Below are 27,096 nucleotides of genomic sequence, written 5' to 3'. Positions count from 1 at the left end.
TTTTAACCTTGACTCATTTGTTTCATTTTTTAGAATATACATACTGACGACTGACAGCCTACAGTATTTATCTTTCTCTGTCTGACTTATCTCAGCGTTTTATCCTCTAGGTCATCCATGTTGTTGTAAATGGCAACATTTCATTCTCTTCTATGGTCAAGTAATATTTCATCACATATATATGTCATATCTTTTTTATCCATTTGTCTGTTGATAAACACTTAGGTTGCTTCCATGTCTTGGCTATTATAAATAATGCTGCTGTGAACATTGGGGTTCACATGTCTTTTCAAATTAATGTTTTCTTTTTTTTTTCAGTTGTATACCCAGGAAGGGAGTTGCTAGGTCATATGGTAGTTCTGTTTTTAGTTTTTTAGAAATGTCCACTCTGCTGCACCAATTTACATTCCCACCAACAGTGTATAAGAGTTCCCTTTTCTCTACATCCACTGAGGCTTAATTTAAATTCCCCAGATCAATGGTTTTCAGACTTTAAGTGCATCTGAACCACCTGGCTGTGGCTGTGCTAAGTCTCTTCTGTCATATCCGACTCAGTTTGACCCTATGAACCGTAGTCTACCAGGCTCCTCTGTCCATGGGAATCTCCAGGCAAGAATACTGGAGTGGGTTGCCATGCCCTTCTCCAGGGGATCTTCCCAACCAGGGATGGAACCCGTGTTTCTTAAGTCTCCAGCACTGGCCAGTACATTCTTTACCACTAGCGCTACCTGGGAAGCCCACAAACCACCAGGAGGTCTTGCTAAAGCTCAGGTGGACTGCTGGGCCCTATCTTCAGAACCTTTGATTCAGGAGGCCTGGGGGTGGGCAATAATTGGCCTTTCAAATGTTTATGCTGCTGGTTGGGGACCAAACTTTGAGAACCACTGCCCTTGGGCAGGGCATGGCAATCCACTCCAGTATCCTTATCTGGGGAATCCCAGGGACAGAGGAGCTTGCAAGGCTACAGTCCCTGAGGTCGCAAAGTGCCATTGATTAATGGCTTCCCTAAATGCATGAATCATCAGAATCACTGGACACCTATTAAAAATGTGTATTCCTGGATCTACCTCTTGAGAATATGGGTCAGTGGGTCTAGAAAGGCACTCAGATTTTACACATTTTTGTCATCTCCCAGGTAGTTCTGATAAGCACTTGGGTGGGAACTCTTCCTCCATGTAGCTCTGATTAGACTTATCCTCTGGCACTGAGGGCTGACTGCCCTCTGGTTCTTCATTTGTAAAATGTCTTTGTCGGGCAGTGTATTGCTCCCAGTGGATGATTCAATTTTATAGTTCTATTTATTAATATACTTGTTCTTACAAAATGAATGTTGATTGCATTCTCAATATTTCAGGGAAAAGAGCAGATCTCTCTTTGGGGATTGGTTTATGAGATTGTACTGCCCAGAGACAGAATATTAATTAGACCATTTATGAGGAAATATATAAAAAGTAAAACCCTGGCTTCTGTGTTTTACTGAACTCAAATAAATCAAACAATGACCCTCTGAGAAATGTATAATATTTTGCTTATCATTTTAGACTTGTTTTCACACAACCTTGTCTTTGAGTTGGAGCAAGAGGTAAAATTCTACTAGTATTTGGAAAATCAGTTGGGGATGCTGCAGATAGCAGTACTGATACGTGTGCTTGAAAAAAATATAATTTTTTGAGCCTAAATGTAACTTTCTTGAGCTTATTTTGAAAGTGATTTACAAGACTGGATTATATGGTTAAAGCTGAGATCTCTTTACCCTGATATGGCGGGAACCATATCAGTCCATCGATTAATCAGTCATTTGATCTGTCTACTTAGTTTTCACCTCCTTCCATTGAAAATTTTCAGTAGCCCTCAGATCTTTAAAAATTCTTTCTAGGGGTTTTTCTGAATTCAAGATGTTTTAGCAAGCCCAGTCTAGGGAGAAACACAGTGATTTCTGCTGTGAGAGAACAAGGGGATTCTGAGAGATTGTGTTACGCTAGGCTGGTGACAGTGGGTCAGCTAAGCCTTTCTTCCTGGAAATTTGAGGACTCTAGAGTACTTACAACTCAGGGATTGAATATTAATGGTCCTGGAATTAGCTTCATATTCTCAAGGTATTAGCCCAGCAGCTGGAAAGGCTGTTTATCAGAAAATCATGAATATACAATCATTAATTTTTACACTTCTGGATATTTGGAATATATGCTATCAATTACCTATCAAGTTTCATTTCTGGGGTCAAAGACTTCAGAAATTCCTTTTCACCTCAGTGAATAATCAACGCCACAGAAGAGTTTGGGCATGGGAAACCTTGTGAAGAATATCTGGTATCCTAACAAGTTTTTTTTTTAATTGTATTGTAGACTACTCTCCATACTAGTTTTACTATAATATTATTGCTGAAGGTTATTTTTCTACATTATCCTGTCCATTCACTCTCCTCAGTAACTGAGAAGTAGAAACGCTTGCTCATAAATATCTATTGACTCAACCTAACTGCTAATGTATAACCTTCACCAAAGTGACACCTTGGAAGCAATGATGCATGAAACTTTACTCACATATATACAGATATCCACTCCTCTTATGTCATGGAAAAATATTTATTTCATGATCAAAAGCAGTGGCTCATGAAAGTCTAACCGGATTTCCATTCATTCTTTATATTCCAAGATGCTTGCTGGTCCACTGCTGAGTGTACTAGTCTCCTATTGTAGGGGGAGTTTGGTCTCCTTCACTTTAGACCCTGTAGAAGAAGGAGGTCAAAGGACCTGGAAGTAGAAGATAAGGAGAAGTAAACAGACATACACTGACTGTGAAGAGAGGGGACTTGCAGGTGGAAAAGTGGAGACAGATGAGATTGAAAGAGGAACAGGTATCAAGTGGTATCAAACAGGGAAAGATAGTTTCTCCCAAAGAATAATGGTAAAAAAATTTCTCTCTGCTTCAGAATGGGTGAAGTCTTTTGGAGAATTGGGGGAGATTCTGATCTTCTGAACTTCAGTGGTGAAGCATCAACACTGAAAATTTGTCAGTCAGACTGAATCCAAAGTCGTCATGCTAAGTCTTCCCCAGTGGCAGTGGTAAAGAATCTGCCTGCCAATGCACGAGCTGTAGGTTTGGTCCCTGGGTTGGGAAGATCCTCTTGAGAAGGAAATGGCAACCCACTCCAGTACTTTTGCCTGGTGAATCCCATGGACAGAGGAGCCTGGTGGGCTATAGTCCATGGGGTCGCAAAGAGTCAAACATGACTGAGCAACTAAACAGCAACAATAACATCTTGCTAAATGAATGCATTTTCTTTTCAGGATATGAAAACCAGATAAGCATTATCCAGGAGTGTGAGGCTTGGAGTGGAAATTAACACAAGCTTAGCAATATCTTTTCATGTCTATTGGTGTTATTGCTATTCTCCTTAAAGCAGAGAATGTCAGGGGCCCAGGCAAGTATCATTTGATTACACACTTATCCTGGTGCTTTGTTACTAGTGACTGTTCAGTAAATGCTCCTGAGTGGAGTTTTCACCACAAATGCTTATTTCAAAGAGATGTGCATTAGAAATGGCCATTGGTTTCAAGCAGGGAACCATTTGCAGTAATTATGTCTTCTTATTAAATATGTGATAGGCATCGGAGACACAGATTTCCTGTGCTTAACAACTACAAAGAAGCTTTGATAATAAGCCCCAGCCTTCACTTTCAAAAGTTTCTATTTTAGTGGGAAAGAGGGAACACAGTCAAATCACTATCCTGAGAGACTTAAAAAATGGCTGAGTTGACTCATTGTTTAAATGGGACAGAATCTTAGATCTCTTATCTTTTGATGGCAGACAGAGGATGGAGGATTGAAGAAAAGCATGGAAAATGAAACTTTAATTTTCTTGACGAGGTTATACCAATAGTAACGGCAGACTTCATAATGCAAGTAAAAAATGTTAACCCAAGTGGACACAGGAAGGGCAGTGTTTTGTTTTTTTCATAAGTACCCTTGGGTTCCACAGTGTTATTTCTGCCACACTACTGCATATCTTTCCTGTTCAAAAAGTTCCCTTTGGAGTTAACAAAACACTCATTTAATTGTACGATAAATCATGTATGTTTCCCAAACATGAGAAGGCATGACTGAACCGATAGATGGCTAAGCAGAGTAAGAAGATATCTTGGAATTGAATTGCAATTGTAAATATTGTTTGGTGTGATCAAAACTCCCATAAAACAGCAATTAATTTAAGATAATTACTACTTGGAAACTACATAATTGCATGTTTCCCTCTAGAGTCACCTTGCCTTTGTGCAGAGTATTTAATCCGTTATGCAGTTAACCTGAAAGGGAAGGGCATTCATAGTAGAATTAAGAACTGTAGCCATATGACATTCTAAATCTCAATATGGGAGGCCACTGAGATATTTAATCATGTTAGTTATTATATCTTTGGAATTAAATCCGGTAAGAGAAATAAACTTGAGTCCTGGGTTAGTTACATATGAGCCTCCCTTCACAGAATATAAAATAACTGCACGTGAGCAAATCAGAGGACCATTCTTGGAGGTGAAATAGTTTTCATCCACCTTCTGATTGTGGCAAGACCAAACTTGGGAGATTTCCATTTGCAGCTTGCCCAGCAGGAATGCCCCCATATTCTCAACAGCATGGTGGTCGAGACAGAGGCTAGAGAGTCAGATCCTTTGACTTTCAAGCTTTGTTCTACTACTTCTGTGCTGAACAAGTTACATCCTTTTTGAGCTTTAATTTCATCAACTATAAAATGGGAATAATAAATTACCTCCTTGGGAGGGTTGTAGGGACTTTTTTGAACAAATGTAAATGCTGAACATGGGGCCTAAATTTGGTAAATTTGTTTATTTTTATTATATTGAGTTTGTAATGGCAATTTCTTCCCTAAAACAGATACTGTAAAATACAAACTGACTCCCAAATTTTGCTTCAGTTGTCCTGTCTAGTTCTCTATTCAAAGAGATTTAGCTTGAATTATCCACATATACATTACAATGATCCTTAACTAAGATGATGTATATTTTAAAAGCAGTTCTGTTTCTGCATTTTTGGTTAATTTGAAAATATAACCAGTGCACTTATTTATTACATCCACTATAAAAATATGCATTGGAAGACTCCATGATAAAAGCACAAAGTGATTTTTTTTTCAGTCATCAAATCTGTTCAAAGTCTTTTCAAGGACTCCTTTGTTAAGTTCTATAATATGTGCAAGGTTCCTTTAGAGTGGTTCAGATTTAAGTTTCTCTCATCTTTTAAAAGGCAATATTCTACATCCCTGAAAAGACATATTTTATTGGACATTTCTGTCCACATTTAATGACAATTTCTCCTTTAAATAATTTGGGTTTCTCAAGTCTGTATTTTATTTGTGGAACAAACAGGTTGTGTGATCATCTCCTGACTGTTCACTGTTCTAGTCTTTATTGCTTTATGGGAAAGTTCTCAGTAATCACAGGACTGTGAGAATGTCCTTGTCTCTCTAGTCTGGACAAAGTTAAATGTCATGAACTAAATATTCAGTTACAGATGCCTGCATAAACCCCATGTCTTAACATTATATCAAGGTAGGTAATTCAGTTCAGTTCAGTTCAGTCGCACAGTCGTGCCTGACTCTTTGCGACCCCATGAACCGCAGCACACCAGGCCTCCCTGTCCATCACCAACTGCCGGAGTCCACCCAAACCCATGTCCATTGAGTCGGTGATGTCATCCAGCTGTCTCATCCTCTGTCATCCCCTTCTCCTCCTGCCCTCAATCTTTCCCAGCATCAGGGTCTTTTCCAATGAGTCAGCTCTTCTCATCAGGTGGCCAAAGTATCGGAGTTTCAGCTTCAACATCAGTCCTTCCAATGAACACCTAGGACTGATCTCCTTTAGGATGGACTGGTTGGATCTCCTTGCAGTCCAAGGGACTCTCAAGAGTCTTCTCCAACACCACAGTTCAAAAGCATCAATTCTTCGGTGCTCAGCTTTCTATATAGTCCAACTCTCACATCTATACATGACTACTGGAAAAACCATAGCCTTGACTAGATGGACCTTTGTTGACAAAGTAATGTCTCTGCTTTTTAATAGGCTATCTAGGTTGGTCATAACTTTCCTTCCAAGGAGTAAACATCTTTTAATTTCATGGCTGCAGTCACCATCTGCAGTGATTTTGGAGCCCAGAAAAATAAAGTCAGCCACTGTTTCCACTGTTTCCCCATCTATCTACCGTGAAGTGATGGGACCGGATGCCATGATCTTAGTTTTCTGAATGTTGAACTTTAAGCCAACTTTTTCACTCTCCTCTCTCACTTTCATCAAGAGGCTCTTTAGTTCTTCTTCACTTTCTGCCATAAGGGTGGTGTCATCTGCATATCTGAAGTTATTGATATTTCTCCTGGCAATCTTGATTCCAGCTTGTGCTTTCTCCAGCCCAGCGTTTTTCATGATATACTCTGCATATAAGTTAAATAAGCAGGGTGACAATACACAGCCTTGACGTACTCCTTTTCCTATTTGGAACCAGTCTGTTGTTCCATGTCCAGTTCTAACTCTTGCTTCCTGACCTGCATACAAGTTCTCAAGAGGCAGGTCAGGTGGTCTGGTATTCCCATGAATACCAGGTCTGAATGGTCTTCAGCAAATTAGAGAACAATTCACAAAGATAAAAAGCAAAGCTGTATTCTGCCCCCCCCTTTTATTATTTTTTAAAAGTTATAATACTTATAAATTGTGATGGTATGGAGGCATAGCCCTCATCATAAGAAGTTCCTTTCTTATGCAAGATAGTATGGTGTAATTGTTGTGGACTAGAAGCTTCAGTACAGGACTGGTCATGTTAACTCATTGTGTCTAAAGAAATAACATAATTTCCAGTATCATAGTTTTAGGAATCTAAGATGCCATTAATTGTAAATTCCACCAAAGATTTAATAACAGACTTTAAAAACAGATATTTTATTTGATATTTTTAATAAAAAAAGTGCTGCTCATTTCAGAGATGTCAACGTGTGAGAAACCATGCAAGTGTATTTTATAACTGGGCAATAAACTAACGGGGCATGAGGAGTTCTTAAAGGACTCTGGAAATGCTGTGTGGTGGGCTCATGTCGAGATGCCATCTCCACTCTCCAAGTAACTATATGGATATTCTCTACTGAAATGAATGCCAATGATGAAATCTCTTGAAAGGGTGGTCTGGATACAACATTGTATTAAATGCTGAAGTTCTCTATAGGGTTGGAAATATTCCATGTCTCCCAGGGAACCTGAGGGGAGGCATACCAGTGCTATATATTAGTTCAAATGATAAAAGTCTTGCAGTCAAGTTTGGATAAAACTCATATTTACAGTTGCAAACACTGGACTAAAATTGAGTGAAACTTGAAAGAATTATATATATATATATTTGTTTTTTGTGATTCTCAAGTGGGGAATATCAATAAAGAAGAATGTGGTAGAAATACTTAAGTAGGAGATCAAGTATTTAGAAAAATGTGTAACAGGTTGGAGAATGTTAAGAGTTGTAAGAAAAAAAATCTACTGTACTGGAGAAGAAAAATATATAAGGTTTAATACATCAAAATAAAATATTATATATATATTTATATATATATATATATATAAATGCAAACTATTCAGTAAGACATGATTCCAAACAAAAGTTTTCATATTCTGGAGCTCATAAGAGTAAGATTAATTGAAGTCAACCAAATAAATCAATAGTTGTCTGATTCTGTCTTGTACAGTCATGAAGACCCCCTTGTTCCTATTAGTGAGATTATAATGAAAGAGATGACATGGAAATGAAGTAAACAGTAATTAGAGGTGAAACCACATATGGCCAAGTTAGCTCTTGGGGAGCTAACAGGGAAGGGCAGACATTTGGTCTGGAACAGAGGGTGAGATCCCCAGGTCACCATGTTGTGTTGACCATTAGGACTTATGATCCCAGAGGCTTCTGTGCATTTCTTGGGTTATAAGGATTGTTGATGGATTTTCTTGCCATGAGTAGCCATTACATCTTGCTCGAATCATTCAAAAAGAATAGTGTAGGCATAAAAGAAGTAACCAGACCTGCTTCAATTCTCATCTACTGCTCCCTTCCCCACTCTCACACTCTGCAATATTACTTTCATTAATTTAGGTTTGACATTTTGTCCTTGGTTTATACTAAGGGAAGTTACAAAAATATTCTTATAAAAATCCATTAATGCATATACTGTATTTCGTGTAGTAAAAATATTGTCTTCTGTATCCCCTCTTGTTCCATTTTAAGGCATTTGAAAAATTCATCTTTGAGCTCTTTTTTTGTTTGTTTTTTGCTTTTTACATGACTAAAAAAATGCCGTATATCTGATTTTAAAATTCATTTATCAGAAGCTACCCAGACACTTGGAAATAAAATTTTATCTCAATTTTGATAGCAACATAGAACATATATGCAAGTCTAACTTTTCTTTGGGTCTTGATATTCAATATCAATTTACATTTTCGTGGGCTCGATTTTTCATTTACAGTTGACCCTTGGACAATAAAGTCCCTCTACCCCCATTCTTGAAGTCCAAAATCTGTGTATAACTTTACAGTTGTCCCTCTGTATCTATGGATTCAATCAGTCTTGAATTTTATAGTACTGCAGAATGTACTTATGAAAAAAATCTGAGTATAAGTGGACCCCACAGTTCAAAACTGTGTTGTTTAAGGGCCAACAGTATTTACATTTTAGTGTAAGTAATCTTATGAGCTATTTCAAATAATCTGTGTAACAAAGCTTGTTATAAAGAAACATGCACCATATAACACTTACAAGAAATTAACTATATTTTACTTTTGCCTTTTAATATAATTTTTATTTGATTTAATGTGGTTTGATATGGTGAACTGTCAATGTGTTAGTTATAAAAAATGTGTGTCAAAGAAGTTGGAAGTGGGATTTGTTAGAAAGACAGAAAGTGAGAAATGATGCCTGGTTTGTGGGCTGAATAAAATTTTGGTAATATACTGCACTTTCAAAGCTATTTATGGGATTATGTAGTCAATTCCTTTTGTATCTTATTTCTCTTGGTCTTTAAAAGTGTTTTCGCTGGCTATGTGGAGTGTTATTCCTTGTTAGTATAATCACCTCTGTGAGTTAATCTCTCTCTTATGGGGAATGAAACTTCTAGCTAAGATCTCCAGGGAAAACCTTGATGGATCAAGAGAGAAGGATGAATCATGAGGAAGGGGACCTACATGTTTCTGACCAGCAAAGAGGAAGGTTATATTGCAATAAATATGAAGGTCCTGTGTAAGAAAAACAAAAGTCATAAGTGCGCTTTATTTGAGCAATTCTGTTAAATGCTCTATGGAGCCTTTTGAGATTAAAAAGACCTTTTGAGCCCTGTGCTCTTAAAGAGCAGCTAAGTGGCTCACCCACTGGCTCACAGGGCTCTGATGGCAGAGTTGAGATTGCATTCAGCTCTCTGGATGCTCAGCCCATGTTCTGGCCCATTGAGCCCTAACCCAAATATGGGAGAAATTATATTTCTTACTTTGGGAGGGACAATCATCCTCTTTATGTGGGATGGTGCAAATGTCCTTAGGGATTGGAAAATAAGATTGAATTTTAATTTGTTTCTGTTTGGATAATTTTATCTGACTCACCTCTATGATTCACTTTTTAGAAGAAAACATATTCTATACAAAACTCTGGGGAAATAGTCAGTTGCTTTAAATCAGTAACTATCACTCTTAGTCATTAGCATAGTTTTAAGACTATATAGGCTTTGGAACCAGACAGACTAAACTTGAATCCTGATTCCTCCGCATAGTAGCTGTATGACCATGGTCAATTTCCTTAAACTCTCTGTACATGTTTCTTCATCTGAAAATGGAGATCAAATTAGGAGCTACCTCATTTTGGTGAGAGTCAAATGAATGAGTGAATACACATTTCTAATATGCTTGGCACAATAAGAAATCAATACATGTTAACTTTTATCTCTCTACTTTATTTCTCTACTTTTGATTTTTAGATTACTATATGCACACATTTCTCATGGTTTACTATATTTTAATAATGAAACAGAGTATAGAAGAGAATATGAATGAGTTAAAAACCATGCAAGGAAGCACAAAGGTCATCTAATTTGAAGAACTATTCAATTCATGAAGGTTTATCATAACATTCCAGCAAGTAGGTTGTTCCAACTCTGCTTAAATTCTTTAAAAATGAGGAATTCACCTTTTCCTGAGACAATCTATTCCAGTCTATTCTATTAAAATGTTATCGACATATTGAGCTGAAATCTATCTTTCTCTAGCTTCCACTGTTTCTAGTTCTTTTCAAATGGCACAGGGCAAATTTAACTGTCTTTTCAAGTAACAGTCTCTAAATATTTGAAGAGAGCTTTCACATAGTATCAACTCCTTCCATTTTATTCTTTAAAGAGAAATGAATAGTTGAGACACACTATCCAAGTGTTTCTCCCCCAACCAAACACAGCCCAGATACCCACACCCTGCCACACTCTTTTCCCCCTAAGTTATCTCCTCTATAATAGTTTTAATCAACACTTGATATGTATAATTTTTGCCATGATTCCACTCCAGAATCTAAAGTCCCTTGCCTATTTTCTAGGTGGTGATTGACAGGTAGATAAATTAATCCTGAAGAGAATTTTCTTTTTGCAGAAAACCTCATCAGGATGCATAGCCCTTTTTGAAACTGGTGATGTATAATCTAAAATATGTAATACTTCTAAGACATTAGAACATAGGGTCAACCTTTAGCCTCAATGATAAAGAAACCATAATCTTAATATACAACTCTCCTATTTCTTTGATTATGAATTTGAAAATTGTACTCCTCTTGAAGTCCTTTAAAAATCTGAATTTTTGCTAATTTGATTTCTCTTACCATTGTTAGATACAGGTCAAAAAGGGTTTCAGTTGTCTAAATGTGTGCATCTTCTGCAGTCTGGTGCAATCAATGGATCGTAGCAGTAGAGGTTTGGATCATACTTTTATTGTAAGGATGGTTGTTAAAACTTAACTCACATGTGTTTTAATGTATCAGTTCAGTTCAGTCGCTCAGTCGTGTCCGACTCTTTGTGACCCCATGAACTGCAGCACGCCAGACCTCTCTGTCCATCACCAACTCCCAGAGTCTACCCAAACCCATGTCCATCAAGTCAGTGATGCCATCCAACCATCTCATCCTCTGTCGTCCCCTTCTCCTCCCGCCCCCAATCCTACCCAGCATTAGGGTCTTTTCCAATGAGTCAACTCTTCGCATGAGGTGGCCAAAGTATTGGAGTTTCAGTTTCAACATCAGTCCTTCCAATGAACAACCAGGACGGATCTCCTTTAGGATGGATTGTATGGATGTGTGAGAGTTGGACAGTGAAGAAAGCTGAGTGCCGCAGAATTGATGCTTTTGAACTGTGGTGTTGGAGAAGACTCTTGAGAGTCCCTTGGACTGCAAGGAGATCCAATCAATCCATCCTAAAGGAGATCCGTCCTGGGTGTTCATTGGAAGGACTGATGTTGAAACTGAAACTCCAATACTTTGGCCACCTCATGCGAAGAGTTGACTCATTGGAAAAGACCCTAATGCTGGGTAGGATTGGGGGCGGGAGGATAAGGGGACGACAGAGGATGAGATGGTTGGATGGCATCACTGACTTGATGGACATGGGTTTGGGTAGACTCCGGGAGTTGGTGATGGACAGAGAGGCCTGGTGTGCTGCGGTTCATGGGGTCACAAAGAGTTGGACATGACTGAGCGAATGAACTGAACTGAGGATGGATTGATTGGATCTCCTTGCAGTCCAAGGGACTCTCAAGAGTCTTCTCCAACACCACAGTTCAAAAGCATCAATTCTGCGGTGCTCAGCTTTCTTCACCGTCCAACTCTCACATCCATAATGACCACTGGAAAAACCATAGCCTTGACTAGACGGACTTTTGTTGGCAAAGTAATGTCTCTGCTTTTTAATATGCTATCTAGGTTGGCCATAACCTCCCTTCCAAGGAGTAAGCATCTTTTAATTTCATGGCTGCAATCACCATCAGCAGTGATTATGGCGCCCCCCAAAATAAAGTCTGACACTGTTTCCACTGTTTCCCCATCTATTTCCCATGAAGTGATGGGACCGGATGCCGTGATCTTAGTTTTCTGAACATTGAGCTTTAAGCCAACTTTTCCACTCTCCTCTTTCACCTTCATCAAGAGGCTCTTTAGTTCTTCACTTTCTGCCATAGGGTGCTGTCATCTGCATATCTGAGGTTATTGATATTTCTCCTCGCAATCTTGATTCCAGCTTGTGCTTTCTCCAGCCCAGCGTTTTTCATGATATACTCTGCATGTAAGTTAAATAAGCAGGGTGACAATACACAGCCTTGACGTACTCCTTTTCCTATTTGGAACCAGTCTGTCGTTCCATGTCCAGTTCTAACTGTTGCTTCCTGACCTGCATCCAGGTTTCTCAAGAGACAGGTCAGATGGTCTGGTATTCCCATCTCTTGAAGAATTTTCCACAGTTTATTGTGATCCACACAGTCAAAGGCTTTGGCATAGTCAATAAAACAGAAATAGATGTTTTTCTGGAACTCTCTTGCTTTTTCGATGATCCAGCGGATATTGGCAATTTGATCTCTGGTTCCTCTGCCTTTTCTAAAACCAGCTTGAACATCTGGAAGTTCATGGTTCACGTATTGCTGAAGCCTGGCTTGGAGAATTTTGAGCATTACTTTACTAGCATGTGAGATGAGTGCAATTGTGTGGTAGTTTGAGCATTCTTTGGCATTGCCTTTCTTTGGGAGTGGAATGAAAACTGACCTTTTCCAGTGCTGTGGCCACTGCTGAGTTTTCCAAATTTGCTGGCATATCGAGTGCAGCACTTTCACAGCATCATCTTTGAGGATTTGAAATAGCTCAGCTGGAATTCCATCACCTCCACTAGCTTTGTTCGTAGTGATGCTTTCTAAGGACCACTTGACTTCACATTCCAGGATGTCTGGCTCTAGGTAAGTGATCACACTCTCTTGATTATCTGGGTCATGAAGATGTTTTTTGTGCAGTTCTTCTGTGTGTTCTTGCCACCTGTTCTTAATATATTCTGCTTCTGTTAGGTCCATACCATTTCTGTCCTTTATCAAGCCTATCTTTGCATGAAATGTTCCTTTTTAATGTATAGGTTTTAATGTATAGGTTACCTTAAATAACATGTGTGCAGTGCTTAGTGTAATGCATGACACAAAGTATTTGCTTAGTAAACAAAAAGTAATGGAACTGATGCATTTCTGGTTCAAAAGGAAACCCCATTGTTGTACACCACTTTCTCTAAGGTTCCAGACATGGCAAAATTGTCCAGACCTGTTCCTGAATGTGGTATATTATTCAAAAAGCCAGAAATATAAACATGTCCTATTATCCCCCATTTTTCATTTTGTGAAATTCTACTTTCCAGAAGTAGCCAGTTGTTGACAGTTTGTTTTGTATTGTGTCCTTGAAGGCATTTTGTTTTCTTAAACATATATATGCGTATGTATAATATGTACAATATGAATGTTGGTGAATGTAACTGTCCACATATATGAGTGCTGTACAAGTGGGACCATATTACATATTGTAGTGCAGTTGATTTTATTCACCTAATATGTCATGAACATGTTTCCACAGACTGAAAATGGACATACCTCATCTTTCTAATAGTTACACAGTGCTCCATTAAATGGATGTATTGTGTTTCAGTTAATAACTTCTTAATGATAGAAATTTAGGATGTATCCAAGTACTTGTAAATGTAAGCAATGACACAGTAATATCCTTGGACAGGTACTTCTGAACAACTTAAGTAAGCCTTGAAGACATATTCTTAAAGTGGAATTGCTGGATCGAAGGGCAAAAGTATTCAAAATGAGATCGTTCTTGCCAAAGGGACCTTTGAAAATCTGTACCAAAGTGCACTTCCACTCACGGTGCATTCATTCATTCTCTCATTCAGTAGAAGTTTCTGTTAGCCTCCACTCTCACCAGTACTGTGCATTATCAATTTCTTCTTAATTTTTGCTAATTTGGTTAGTGAAAAATAATAGCCTACTAATGTTTTAATTTGGATTCTAAAACCATTAGTTAAATTGAGCATCTTTAAATATGTTTATTGGCTATTTGTATTCCTTTTTCTGTGAACCTGCCAGATGAATTCATTGTCCATTGTTCTATTGGATTGCCGGTCTTTTTCTCATTGATTTTAAAAATCAGTAATGTATTTAGGTTTCTGTTGCAAAATTTGTTTCCTAGTTTGTTGTTTAGAGAGAGGCTAGCCATTTAATGATTATATGATTATCTGAAGCAGCATGCTACTGTGGAAAGACGCTAGATGAGGGCCAGAATGCACAAGTTCTAGCTCTGTCTCTTGCATGTTCTATGATTTGGAGTGTCTCATCTGAAAAATGTAGAAACTAATACCTGACTGTGAGAATTTTGCAAAGACTTAATGAAATAGTATACAGGAAAGCATTTAATGGACTCTAAAATCTTTCCAGATGTAATATGTTATTATTTTATGATATCCATGGAATGGCTCATCAGAGAAAAGGAAAGCTTGTTTGCCTTCTCCTTAAACTGTGGCTTCTTGCTTCATAGGTCCAAAGCTAACCTCTTCACAGATGGCACATCTGAAAGTGTTGAGTAAGGACAAGTTTTGCTGAGGCCTTTCTACCCTGCACTGGTCAGGTCTATTTGGAAGAAACATTTTATTTCTGGCATCTGTGCTTTCCTGAGAGCATTAATGTTCTGGAAAGTACTGGGTGAAAAGGTGCCAGGGAAGAAAATTCCTGGAAGCCATGTTATAAAGACTAGAAAACTTGTCTTGGATAAAAGGAAAAGTTGCAAGGGTTTGCTATTTTACTTTAGATGGAGGAACTTGGGCCAGAGCCAGGTATGAACTAGGGCTTTTCCTTTGCTCAGTGGCCATCATTGTTCTGTTGTGGACAGGATTGGGTCCCAGGGTGCTGGAGCAGAAGTCTTGAAGGTCAGTTCCAAGCTGTTTCCATCCTTTCTAAGTGTGCTCTCCCCACTCTCAGTAATGGTGCCTTTGCCCTAGAGGGCAGCAGTACTAAGAGGGTCTGAAGCAGGTGCCCAGTCAGAGTGGGGCGTGTGTTAGGACCATCCTTGCAGATCAGTCAGAGTCCCAGATCACTCTCAATCTGCTGCCTCCTCCAGCACCAGTGATGGCCACCCTTGCCCTGTTCTAAGGCGGTGCCAGGTCCTAGCTAGCTCCATCCCCCACAACTGCACCCTCTTCTCGACAATGGCAGCCTTCACCCTATTTTGAGCTTGTGCCAGGGCCAGGGACACCATGTTTGGTGATGGCTGGGGTGCACACTCAGACAGCTGGTCTGGGAAACAAGCCAGAGCCCTGGGCAGTTTCAATCTGTTGCCTCCTTGTTCCCAGGTGTAATCAAGTATATGTGCAATCTCCATAGGTGCAGTATCAGTTTCTTATCACCCTTATTTAAGTCCTGCTGGTTTGCACACCAGCTAAGGGGACTTGTCTTCCCAGTGTTGGATCCCAGGTCTGGGGGCCCAAAAGTGAACCCCTCACTCCCCAGGAATGATCTCCAAGCCTGTGATATCCCCCTCTTCTTCTAGGTCCTCTCCTATGATCGTGAGTCCTGGCCTGATCACTTCTTTTCTTTTCCTTCTTAACCCTGGGTGGATCTTTCTTTGTAGTCTTTGTAGTAAATGAATCTTTCCAGCAATCTCTAGCTTGTTTTCAGTGAGAATTGCTTCACATGTATATGCATTTTGATGTATCCACGGAGGGAGGTGAGCTTAGTGTCCTCTTACTCTGCCATACTGACTTCCTCTTATCTATTCCTTATTTTTTAAAGTGTTTTTTAATGTATGTATTGATTATATATTTGGGAATTTTACGGTATGCTGTTGTTATTTGAGACCTTCTGGTTTTCCTTTAACTTGGTTTTACTAATGTTCATCTATGTTGTTGAGTATAGCTGTAGTCTATTCTTTTCTCACCGCTGTATAATATTTCATTTTGTGAGTAAAAAACCGAAAACAAAAGTGAAAGTGTTATTTGTTCAGTTGTATCTGAATCTTTGTGACCCCATGGACTTTAGCTTGCCAGGCTCCTGTATCCATGGACTTCCCCAGGCAAGATCACTGGAGTGGGTAACCATTCCCTTCTTCAGGGGATCTTCCTGACCCAGGGACTGAACCTGGGTGGCCTGCCTTGCAGGCACATTCTTTACTGACTGAGTTACCAGGGAAGCCCCAACTACGCTACTTATTCTCCTGTTGAAAAGTATCTAATTCGGTAAACAGTTTATTCTTGTGAACAAATATTGTTGTATTTACATGTTCATATGTTTTTTTAGTATTTATACCGTAACTGTAAATGCTGAGTCAAAGGATATGTATATGTTTACCTTTACTAAATGTTTGTGTCTTTGGTTATATTCAGAGTAATCTCTCATATTACAGTATATTTTACAAAAATATGTTTTTTAAAATTATGTTACACATATGCCCAAGAACCCATAGTGACATTCTGATCAAATGACTCAATAGTATATTCAAAATTCTCCAATGACTGGCAATCATATGCTCATTGAAAGTCATCTCTCATTGTTCCTCTTAAGGCTCACTTCACTTCAGGTCTGTGACCTCACTGTCTCACTTTCCTTCTTTTCTTGTTTCATCTTACCTTCTCCTTGCTCTGTGCTTGTGCTCAGTCGTGTCCGACTCTTTGCAATGCTATAGAGTGTAGCCTGCCAGGCTCCTTCGTCTATGGGATTTTCCAGGCAAGAATACTGTAGTGGGTCGCCATTTTCTCCTCCAGGTGATCTTCCCAACCTCGAGATAGAACTCGTGTCTCCTGCTTCGGCAGGTGGGTTCTTTACCAGCTCAGCCATCACAGAAGCTTACTCTCTATCTCTTCCTGATCAGTTTCAGTCTCAAAGTGTTAAGAACACAGACTCTAGAGACTAAATCTCTGCTTCATCACCATTAGCTTGGAGACCTTATTCATCTCTGTGTCTCAGTTTCCCCATCTGTGAAATAGGAATATTAACAGAATTTATCCCACAAGGTTGTTGTAATGATGAAGTGAATTAATATTCATAAAATTCTTAGAACAGTAAACACTATTTAAGAATTTGATATTTTTATTATTACTTCAGAATAGGCCCTTATCTTGTTCTAGAAGTATTTTCTGACTAAAATAATTTTACATAGTGTTGAATTTCATTAAAAATACATCATAAATATCTTGCCTGAGAACAGAAGTCATACAGGTACAACTTTCTTTCCAAGTATTTAGTTTAAGTTGGGTTTGTTGATGAATAAAATGCAATAAAATAGTCTATGAGTATCAGAATCCCAAATTTTCATAGTCTTGGTACTGGCTACAGAAAAGCAGTTATCTCATGCATAAAGCTCCACTTGGCTACTAATTTCATTGCCATGACACTAACTTATGATTCATATCTTAGCACTCAGCCTATACAATTCACTTTGGAACCTAAATTGGAAAGATACTAAGTTGGTGCAAAAGTTAATTGTGGTTTTTGCATCATTGACCTTTGCCATTTGATATTGGAATACATTCTTAAATAAATGTGATTATGTTATACATCATTTTAACGTACATTTCTTGTTTTAATTTTTTTTGCCAATGATTTTCTACTTGCTGTGTATTTTATATTTATTTTAGACTATGGAAATGATATTAGAGAGAAAGCAAACTTGAGTGCTTTTCTTAGTTGAGTTCAAAATGGGTTGTAAAGCAGTGACGACAGCTCGCAACATTAACAATACATTTGGCCTTGGGACTGCTGACAAACATACAGTACAGTGGTGGTTCAAGAAGTTTTACAAAGGAGACAAGAGCCTTGAAAATGAGGAGTGCGGTGGCCGGCCATCAGAAGTGACAATGACAAATTGAGAGCCATCATCAAAGCTGATCCTCTTACAGCTACATGAGAAGTTGCCAAAGAACTCAATCTCAATCATTCTAAGGTCATTTGACATTTGAAGCAAATTGGAAAGGTGAAAAAGCTTAATATGTGGATGCCTCATGAGCTGACAAAAAATTTTAAAAAATCGTCATTTTAAAGTGTCATCTTCTCTTATTCAATGCAACAACAGCAAATCATTTCTCAATTGGATTGTGATGTGCAATGAAAAGTGGATTTTGTACAACTGGTGATGAACAATTCAGTTGTTGGGCTGAGAAGAAACTCCAAAGCACTTCCCAAAGTCAAACTTGCACCAAAAAAGGTCATGGTCACTGTTTGATGGTCTGCTGCTGGTCCATTACAGCTTTCTGAATCCCGGTGAAATCATTACATCTGAGAAGTATGCTCAGCAAGCCAATGAGATGCATGGAAACCCGCAACACCTGCAGCCAGGATTTGTCAACAGAAAGGGCCCAATTCTCTTACATTGACAACGCCCAATCTCATGTTGCACAACCAGTGCTTCAAAACTTAAACCAATTGGGCTAGCAAGTTTTGCCTCATCTTCCACATTCACTTGACCATTTGCTGCCAACCGACCACCACTTCTTCAAGCATCTTGACACCTTTTGCAGGGAAAATGCTTCCACAACCAGCAGGAGGCAAAAAATACTTTCCAAGAGTTCATTGAGTCCCAAAGCAGGGATTTTTATGCTACAAGAATAAACAAGCTTATTACTGATTGGCAAAAATGTGTTGATTTTAATGGTTCCAATTTGATTATTAAAAATGTGTTTGAGCCTGGTTATAACGATTTAAAATTCATAGTCCTAAACTGCAATTATGTTTGTGCCAACCTAACATAACTTAGGACATAGGGTAGGAAAGCATCTCCAAATATAGAAGATGAGGTTGTGTCCAGTTTTCTAACCTTGCACAGGGTTCTGTCTAAGACTGGACTGGCAGGAAGCTGTCTTTTCCTGGAGAATTACTCTAGTGAAAAAGTGAAATAACACAGGGTCCTGGAGCAGACATGAACAAGGCACCTTGCTGTACTCCCAAAGGCTGACAGTGGACCCAGATGTCCGCTCTCCAGCACCATGCCTCAGCCAGGTGCCATGTCCACTTGATGGGGTGTGCTCTCATGGTATTGCCTTTTCTGAGCTCATTCATCCACTTTAGCTCTCATGACTACAGGTTGCTGGATAGTCCAGTTAACCTTTAAAGATAAGTCTTCTTTGATTGTACACTATAATATTATTCTTACAAAGGCCATTTTCTGAAGGACTACTGGAGCCATAGAAAAAGCCATAAATTGCTTTCCACTGCTGGGAAAAATTGTGTGTCTGTTTAAGTATACAAGCATCTTCAGAAGGCTATTTGTGATTGCAGCATTTTTAGACTCAATAGAGCCACATAATAAAGCAAACTCTCTCTAAAAATTTGAGTATCCTCTCTCTGTAGTTTGAAGTGCATAGATGAAGATAAAGATGCATTGGAGAGGAACACATGTTTTTCCCAGGGAGGCAGAACAGAGAGTGTGAAGCACTAAAGGACCCAGAAAAGGGATAATGATTAGAATTTCAGGTGTTCTTGAGTTATGGGATCAATTCAAAATACATGAGTTTTTAAAGTTTTAGAAAATACTATAAATGAAAAACAATTGTCATGCTAGTTGACATTTAAATATTACTGACTTATAGTTTTAACAATGTTACTTATATTGCCATGAACTGGAGGTAGCAAAGATCTACTTTACCACTAAATCTGTCCATCTGTTTGAGTTATTAAATTCAGTATTTCTTAGTTTTTGATCTTAAAGTATTAACAAAATTCTTGTATTTTTATTGGATAGGCAGGTAGTACAAGAAAAGAAAATAACTCTGGTTTTAGGTTTTAAAAAGTTAAGGAGAAAGAGAAAACACTTTGAAAGCATAGGTATTTATAGTAAATTTTCAAATAGTGTGACTAACTTATTTCCCTATAATCAGAAAGAGAGTTGGGATGTTACAACCCTGGGAAAGGGAGAAGAAAATTATTTTTCTCCATAAAAGTTGTGGTTGGAATTTTTTCTGTATTAGAAAGAAAAGAGTCTTAAACTTAAGAAATGTGAGGTCATCCTTCATCTTTTTTAAAGTAACCTTTTGGCCCATTTAAGAATTAAAATAGTGTATAACCTTCTCAAATTGTAAGAGGATTCTCCAATAATATGCTTGAAATGAAGAGATCAGGATGACTATTCTTTAATCTGAACAAGTAATTTATAGGATTATGAAAAATCCAGATTCTTGACTATCCTCCCTTCAGAGCAAGACATAATTAAATTATGAGATGGAAAAAAGAACCATGAATCTGCTACACCCTGTAATCATTCAGTAAGTTTCAATGATTATTGAAAGCAAGTTAATGCAAAACTCAGCTATTTGTCTTCGATATACATGAGAATATTTTGGACATTTCATCTAAATCATTTTGAAACACCCAGGAGCTTGGAACTATAATGCAAACAGATCCATTTTTATAAATCAGGCAGTGGTACTTATTCTTTAAAAGGTACACCATATTACTATAGGCCAAAGGCTCTTTCATTTCATTATATAACAATGACAGCAACTCTATTTAAGTGTATAATAACCCAAGCCAGCCATCCATAGCAGCAAAAATTTAATAGCAACCTTATCTGGAATGCTGACGAGGAGTACTTCTCAAGAAACTATTACAGACTCTTCAGTTTACAAAACAATTGGCTTTAATCTTTAATAATGTTAAATGGTAGGGAGCAGATAGGCACATTAGCATAACTTTACTTTTTATAAATAGCATTTAATATACCATATTCAGATACTGTTGGGCTAAGCATCTGATGTCAAATAACTTCAGACTTGATAGTACCAGAATACTAAAGAAATAGTACTAGAATTTCTTTTTCCTTCTTGAAAGAGAAGGCACAATGCTTACATTCTCACAGTGGGACTTAGGTTGGTTTGTATATTAATGAAGTTTGAGGCAGAAAACTTAACCATGTGTCCTTAGGGAAATGGAAGACTCCTTGACATAAATTTCAGTTACAATAAGAAGAAAACCATTAAGAAGAGATTTTCTCAGTTCAATGTAGAAACATTAGCTTCATTAAGTTCATGTACTCTGCTTGGAGCTTGAAGTCACACTCGCCTCGCTATGATAGCTCTTCATCTGCCTTATAGTTTTTCACATTAAAATTTTTTCTTTTATACTGCATGAGAAGTACTGATGTGTGAATTTCTCTTTCTCAGGGAAGCAAATATATTTTTTATTGTTGTAATATGTCATTGGATAAACATAGAAGAAAGAACCTAATGAGACTGCTGAAATTAAAGGCTGGGCTTGCATTCTCATTGGGATGTTCCTATTCAGTAGATGCTGAGTTGAACTGCAAGGCATACCATTCACACTTGGCACAGCTTCCTGGGGCATTAGGTTTCCTTGATGATAAAAAATGTAGTTGTTAACTTTATATTAATCAGACACATGTGAATTATGAAAATATTGAACAATCTCTCTGTACTTTAATATGAATAGAGTAAGACTTGAAAGAAATTTCACCTTTGTGCTGTACTGTTCCAGAGGTGGGCTCACAGGTTCCTAGGAATTAGTTTTAACACTTGCCTTTCAGTTAAGGCTTCCCCAGTGGCTGAGCTTGTGAAGAATCCACCTGTAAGGCAGGAGACACAGAAGACATGGGTTTGATCCCTGGATCAGGAAGATCCCCTGGAGGAGGAAATGGTAACCCACTGCAGTATTCTTGCCAGCAGAATCCCGTGCGCAGAGGAACTTGACGCGTTACAGTCCAAGGGATTACAGAGTCAGACATGACGGAGCAACTAACACACTTTCCTTTCAGTGAAGGGCGTTTTAGAAGGAAGATCTGAGGAGGATTGGCTTAAACAATAGGGAGCATAACCTACTATCTATAGAAAGCATGTATTAGATTATAACTTAATGTCACCCTGCTTATTTAACTTATATGCAGAGGATATCATGAGAAACCCTGGGCTGGATGAAGCACAAGCTGGAATCAAGATTGCCGGGAGAAATATTGATAACCTCAGATATGCAGATGACACCACCCTTATGGCAGAAAGTGAAGAACTAAAGAGCCCCTTGAGGAAAGTGAAAGAGGAGAGTGGAAAAGTTGGCTTAAAGCTCAACGTTCAGAAAACTAAGATCATGGCAAACAGATGGGGAAACAGTGGAAACAGTGTCAGACTTTATTTTTTTGGGCTCCAAAATCACTGCAGATGGTGACTGCAGCCATGAAATTAAAAGGCACTTATGCCTTGGAAGGAAAGTTATGACCAAACTAGACAGCATATTAAAAGCAGAGACATTACTTTGCCAACAAAAGTCCATCTAGTCAAGGCTAAGGTTTTTCCAGTAGTCATGTATGGATATGAGAGTTGGACTATAAAGAAAGCTGAGTGCTGAATAATTGATGCTTTTGAACTGTGGTGCTGGAGAAGACTTTTGAGAGTCCCTTGGACTGCAAGGAGATCCAACCAGACCATCCTAAAGGAGATCAGTCCTGAGTGTTCATTGGAAGGACTGATTTGAAGCTGAAACTCCAATACTTTGGCCACCTGATGAGAAGAACTGACTCATTTGAGAAGACACTGATGCCGATAAAGATTGAAGGCAGGAGGAGAAGGGGACAACAGAGGATGAGATGGTTGGATGGCATCACCGACTCAATGGACATGAGTTTGAGTAAACTCTGGGAGTTGATGATGGACTTGGAGGCCTGGTGTGTTGTGGTCCATGGGATCGCAAAGAGTCGGACATGACTGAGCGACTGAACTGAACTAAAGACAAAAGAAATTCAAATATAGTTTTGTCTCAAGATATACTCTGATGGGAATCTTTCTCTAACAGTAAAAAGAATTGGGAAAACCACAAGTTTTGAATTCTGGACCTTATATTTAAAATGTAATCAAGGTATTTTGAAATTAATTTAGGCATTGTTTATTTGCTGAGAGTAGACTTATTAGCTTGACTCATACTTTCTACTTCTTACCTCTTTTGATTTGTCCCTTGGGTTTGGGTGGTGTTTCTTTTTGATAATCATTGTTATCAACTATCTCAGTCATAAAAACCTACTTTCAATGATGTATTGACATGTTAGATGATTTTCCCAATTTGAATTGCTGTTTAAATACATTATATAAACACTAGGCTTCCTAGGTGGCACTAGCGGTAAAGAACCCACCTGTCCATGCAGGAGACATGAAAGACACTGGTTCCATCCCTAGGTAGGGAAGATCCCCTGGAGGACAGCGTGGCAACCCACTCCAGTATTCTTGCCTGGAAAATCTCATGGACAGAGGAGCCTGGTGAACTGTAATCCATAGGGTTGCAAAGAGTGGGACAAGACTGAAGTGACTTACCATGCTTATAAACATCATCCTAACAGAAACAGTTTGCAGATGCTAGTTTTTTGTCTTCTGACTTTGAATATGTACATCTGCGTGAAGGAGCATACTTTCTACGGAAGAACTTCAACTATGATAGTCTTCTCCATCTTAATATAATACTATCCAACAGCCTGTTAATCAAGGGGAACATCAGATACCAGTCCTGCCTTCAAGGGGTTTCTAGTCTGTTATGGGAGACGAGACTAAAGCACAGAAAACAATTGTAGAAAAAAATTGCCCTAAGGTTGTTGTTGTTTCGTCCCTAAGTCCTGTCTGACTTTTTGCAACCTCATGGCCTGTAGCCAGCCAGGCTCTCTGTCCATGGAAATTCCTAGGCAAGAATACTGGGGGTGGGTTGCCATTTCCTCCTCCAGGGGATCTTTCCAACCTAGGGACTGAACCTGTGTCTTCTGCATTGGCAGGCAGGTTCTTTACCATTGAGCCACCAGGGAAACCCTGCCCTAAAGTATTAAATTAATTAAACAAGAAGATCATCAGACTTAGGTGACTCTCATGCTGAGGAAGCCAACAGAAGCAAACTAAAATCTAAGCCTGTAAATGCCACCAGCTCATGAAATCAAAACACTAAAGACAACTAACGGCAATCTATCAACCAGGCTTTAAGTTGTAGCCAATCAAATACTTTCTTTTATTTGCTTCTGCACCTTCTCTATATAAATCCTTTCCCTTGTTTCTGTTGCTGAGGAGTTCCTAACCACTTTCCATTCCTCCATTTTGGCTAAAGTAAACTTTTAACATTTTTAACAAAGGTATAGAAATATATGTTCAGAAACGAATTTGCTATACAAGACTCAGAGCCTTTCTTCATAGTTTACTTGCAAATATCTAGGAAAGAGCATGCATTTTAGCACTAATGCAGGCACTAGTCACAATTACAATTCCCCACATTTTTATGCAGTCTCTATTTTCTGAAGAGTTTTCAGTTGATCCTCACAAATTCCATGAGATAGGTAAGGCTTTTCTTCCATTTCACAGAGGAAGAAACCAAGGCTCACAAAGGCTAAATAATGTGCCCAGGCCCAAAAGTCTAAAGAGGGATATCATACTACTTGACCCTACACCAGTGATTTAAAGTTCAGGGATATTTTCTCAAATACTATGCTGCCAAATTCATGCCATCTAAGTCCTTCATAGTTATGACTGTAAGTATAACTTTCATAGTTACATTAAAAAAATCAATTCTGAAACTCAGACCTAGTATATCTGGATGCACAAGAAGATACAAAATAATTATTTCTCAAAATGAGATCTGTGGAACTCAGAGAAGAGGAAAAACAGAAATTTGGAATACTATATACCACAGGCCTCTCTGAGAGACTCATAGTATACATGGCAAAGAAAAGATTTTGAGAAATACTATAAAAAATAAGTTGTTTACTAGTTTCCCAAACTAATTTGGACTTGGGTCTTCCTTTTCATCCCAGTTATTAAGAGTTTCTACATTAATTCTGAATCAGAACTTATTTATATAAATTTGTGTAATACATTTATTTATATCAATGTTTTAGTTAAGTGTGGCATTAAAAAATTAAGCCTAGTTTTAAATTCCCAAAGCCAAATTGGGTAGTAAATGCCTGGAATATGAATCTTAGTCCCTTTACCTTTGAAGTTCCCTGTAAAGAAAGGAGAGGATCTTTCAGTTTCTTTTTTCCTCCTGCTTCCATCCTTTGGCTGTTCCAGAGCTGTTAACCACCATGCTGTGATGGTTTGAAATAAACCAGCCTCACTATGAAAAACTTTGATAGATTCCACATCTCTTTATTTTCCTCCCTGTAGTGATCATTGTGGCACAAAATGATTTTTGAGGTTATGGGATAAGAAAAAAAAGTTCTATGAAAGCAGGTCTTATTGATCCTTTTGCAGGAGGTCTTATCGCCGAGGACGGAAGATGCGGTTACTGAACTGCTTTTTACCAGCCTATGGAAGAGTCGATACATTAAGCTGAAAAGAATAGGCTTAGATCATAAATCTGTTCTTTGGGGAAATTAAAGATTCAAGCTCTTTGAAGATATTTATTCTTTCAGTGTTCTTAATTTATGTTTATTCATTTCTCCCAGTTGATTTCAGTCACAAAGATAAGAAGGAAAACTTAATTCTTTATCGTGGCCATGCCTGGTCAGTGATTAGTATGAAAATGCTTTCTAAGTTTTCCAAAATTGCTTATAAAATAACCATATTTTGCTGCCTTTATTGGCATGCTTCTGTGTCTCATGCTAGTTTAAACCTTGCTATTTTGTGAATATTATAAAATAAAACCCAAAAGAAAAAAAGCTGAAATTCATCAAAATGTTAACAATGATGGTTTTCTTAGGGAAGTGGAATGTTGGGTGACTGTATTAATTTTTTCTAATGTCATGCATTTTCACATCTTATGCAATATTATTGTACTCTTGCATAATATTACAATGAAAATAAGAAAAATATACTAAAATTGCATAAAATTGAAAATGAGCGTCCTGTTTCTCTTTAAACTACAGACATGATTTAAAACTTTTTGTTTTTCCCTTAATCGCCGCCTTAAAAAAGGGGAGGGTGGCCAAGTAAATGCACAACATTTCCAATAGTAAAGCTTTGATAAAATTAAATGATCACATAATGATGATTAAACATCTAGATCTGTCTCCAATAAAGAAATGAGGAATGGCCTAATTACTGTAGTTTGCCAGTGAAAACCTATTCATTTATCATTTCACTGAGCATTACAACCAGAATTTTACAAAAAGAGCATTTCCAATCTATAATTTCGCTCTCTCGTAAACTGAGGTTTCTGTTGAGCAGACATGAGGGATTTAGCTGACATTCGCTGAGTAGAGCCCTCCAGCCTTCATCAGAAAGTGCCCGGGGAGACCAAGATAGATTTACACCCATCAGGTCTTAGGGACTATTGCCCCCAAAAATCTGAGACCAGGAATCAGTTCTCCCTCCATCGTGTTTCTTATGTAGATTTATTTCTCATATAAATTCACTTTCTTATTGGTTTTGATACCACAGGTAAGATCAGAAAGACTTTATTGAGAAGATTTGGAGAGTCACTTGAGACCATTTTTTTCTTCCCTGCTGAGAGAAACTAGAAGTAAGTTTATAAGAAGAAATAAGATTTTTATTTGGAGATACAGGAGGAAATATTGTATGTATTTAATATATCCTGGGATCATTCCCTAAACTCCATATGTAGGTGCTAAAGTTAGGCAGTCTAGTTTGACTTATTTTAGTGATGTCCTTAACTTCTGTGTCTCACTATTCTTAAGATGAGTAAATCTTGATGACAAAATGTTTCCTGATAAAGTCAATAATGAAATATCCTGAAATTAATTATATGGTTTCTGGACTCTCTAAACCCCTAGTTTCTCTTCCATTCCTTTTGCACCACCTTAACTGATGCTATTTCATGAGCTGCCATAAGAAATGGAGACAACTGTGAAGTCCATATCACATATCATACCAAACCAAAAGGTAAGGTAATTCTCTGTATATGTATGCTGCTGCTGCTGCTGCTGCTGCTAAGTCGCTTCAGTCGTGTCCAACTCTGTGCGACCCCACAGACAGCAACCCACCAGGCTCCGCCGTCCCTGGGATTCTCCAGGCAAGAGTACCGGAGTGGGGTGCCATTGCCTTCTTCCTGTATATGTATACATTAGCAGAAAATAGAAGACACAAGAAAGAAAGCATGTTACTAA

General features: G+C 38.2%; 1 long non-coding RNA gene across 3 annotated transcripts in view; it reads left to right on the top strand.

The window, feature by feature from the left end:
* The window catches only part of LOC145520957 (uncharacterized), a 315,163-nt gene that overhangs the window by 170,197 nt on the left and 117,870 nt on the right, over nt 1-27,096 (top strand). The window contains exons 9-10 of one of the 3 annotated variants that reach the window (XR_014064948.1): nt 3,291-3,424; nt 26,411-26,492. The exons of the other annotated variants lie outside the window; for them this stretch is intronic. This is a non-coding gene — a long non-coding RNA (uncharacterized LOC145520957). The remainder of the gene's footprint in view (nt 1-3,290; nt 3,425-26,410; nt 26,493-27,096) is intronic. 3 annotated transcript variants of the gene reach the window in all.

The sequence above is a fragment of the Giraffa tippelskirchi genome, chromosome 9, assembly GCF_054371585.1.
Source record: "Giraffa tippelskirchi isolate mGirTip1 chromosome 9, T2T-mGirTip1v1.2.pri, whole genome shotgun sequence".
NCBI lineage: Eukaryota > Metazoa > Chordata > Mammalia > Artiodactyla > Giraffidae > Giraffa > Giraffa tippelskirchi.
Note: the sequence above shows the minus strand (reverse complement) of the source record. Positions and strands in the feature narration are given on the sequence as shown.